Here is a 1,917-nt window from a genome sequence, read left to right as displayed (position 1 = left end):
TCATCACTGTGTCTGTCACGCGACTCTGTTCCCCTTTCAGGCTTGAACTGATGGTAAAACTAATGACATTATTTACTGTCTTTACATTTATTTTGAAAGATGAAGCTCGTGATTATGGTAAGGGGCCTTACATTTCCGACGAGTGCTTGCGGTGTTTGGCCAATCACAATGCATTGAGTCAGCTGGCCAATCAGAGCAGACTGCGTTTGTCGGAAGGAGGGACTTTGTAGAAAACTAAGCATTTGAGAGAGGCGGGGCATAGAGGACCTACAATAATGTAAAGTATTTGAAAAATAATGTGTTTTTTGAACATTAAAGCATGTCAACATATTCTGTTACACCAAATACACAAAATAATGATCTTTAAAAAGAGCAGCTCTCTTCACATCCTCCCTGGCACCATTGATGTTTAAAGATCCTAGCTTTACTTCACACATATTAGATGAAGAATTGCATTGGGATTGCCATTTAAACAAGCCAGAGAAATTAACACAGAAGAGAGAGAAGAACAAAAGAAAATTAACCATCATTGGCTATTTGTGATCTAACTTTGAGCATCAATTTCTTAAGACGATAAATTTCTTGAACACTGAAAGTAAACTGATCAGACAGATCAGTATTTTTCATAAACAGCTTGACTGAAGAATCGAGAAACATCTTTAAATCCGGGAAAAAATCATCAACTCTAACTGATCTCATGCCTTTAGTGTCCTGTAAGAATGAACAGAGTCTAGTGAAAGGGTAAACGCTCTCCGCTTCCACCTGTGTGTCAGCACTAAACTCACATACACTCTCCTGCGTGTCCATCGAACTCTCTTCAGACTGCGAGCCGTTCACTAAAGTCAACTTTGATACTTTACTAGCCTGATCTGCGTTCATCGTGTTATCTAGCTATTTTCTTTTGATAGACTGTTTAGCAAGATCGCTATCACACACAACATTCTCCTCATCAAGCAGCGCTGATTCAGCTATTCTAGTAACAATATGAACCGTATTAGCGCCTACCTTTGGGTCTCTTTGAACTTCCAACTCTCTTTGCTTGCTCGTTAATTCCTCCATAACTTCCTTCTCGGGATTACTATCGTCGCTTTCCTCTCTTGCAGTTCGTGTATTTCCCTTTGTTGTAACTGAAGCGGCAACTCCGCTTGTACTCGGCTGTTCCACCTAACGTAACCTCTCTGGGCACGACCGGATCAGATGGCCTACAGTTCCGCACCCGAAGCACATCATCATCTCTGATGTTACATGTACTGTGTAATCATAACCATCAATCTTAAACTTACACCAAGTTCAGTTCCTCATCATTGCTTTTAAGCACCATGAGTACCTGCCTCCTAAAAGACATAACATGTTTTAAGTGAGGGGATTTACAGCTCATGGGGATCAATTTAATCGGAGATACTAGCTGACCATATCTCTGTAACTCTTTTGCCAAAACTTCATTTTTGAGAAAAGGAGGAACATTAGAGATGATGATTTTTTTAGCAGGATTCACTAAAGACAGAACAGGTATGAAAGTACCTTGAATTACAACTCCATTCTCAATTAACTGATTCGCTTTGTCTATGCTATCCAAAAATATCACAACAGCGCTGTTCATCCGCAAGGCGGATTTGATGCTTCCATAACCGACCTCTTCTCCGACCGCTAAACTGCAATCCTCTACCGAACAACCGGCCGGCGGAGACAGCTTAATAGCGTGCCGGTACGTGAGCTTAAACAAACCGAGCTGATCGCCCACAGCCATGCTGCAGCCGCCGCTCTACAAACAACTCACAATAACCTACACTAAAGATCAAACAAATACAAAAACAAAACAAAAAAAGAGAAAAGTTTAGAAAACTCACTCACAATACCACGCGCCCTCCAACGCACTCACCACGCTCAGTCTCACCATTCACTCAGAGAGAGAGAGAG

At 41.4% G+C, this 1,917-nt stretch overlaps 1 long non-coding RNA gene across 1 annotated transcript in view; it reads right to left on the bottom strand.

Moving 5' to 3' along the window:
- Positions 1-1,830: 1,830 nt before the first annotated feature.
- Positions 1,831-1,917, bottom strand: part of LOC107570758 (uncharacterized) — a 6,983-nt gene continuing 6,896 nt past the window's right edge. Inside the window, exon 4 of the long non-coding RNA XR_001607086.1 lies at positions 1,831-1,842. This is a non-coding gene — a long non-coding RNA (uncharacterized lncRNA). The remainder of the gene's footprint in view (positions 1,843-1,917) is intronic.

Source organism: Sinocyclocheilus grahami, unplaced genomic scaffold, assembly GCF_001515645.1.
Source record: "Sinocyclocheilus grahami isolate Dianchi unplaced genomic scaffold, SAMN03320097.WGS_v1.1 scaffold1501.1, whole genome shotgun sequence".
NCBI lineage: Eukaryota > Metazoa > Chordata > Actinopteri > Cypriniformes > Cyprinidae > Sinocyclocheilus > Sinocyclocheilus grahami.
The sequence above is the reverse complement of the archived record's forward strand: the minus strand, read 5'-3'. Positions and strand labels throughout refer to the sequence as shown.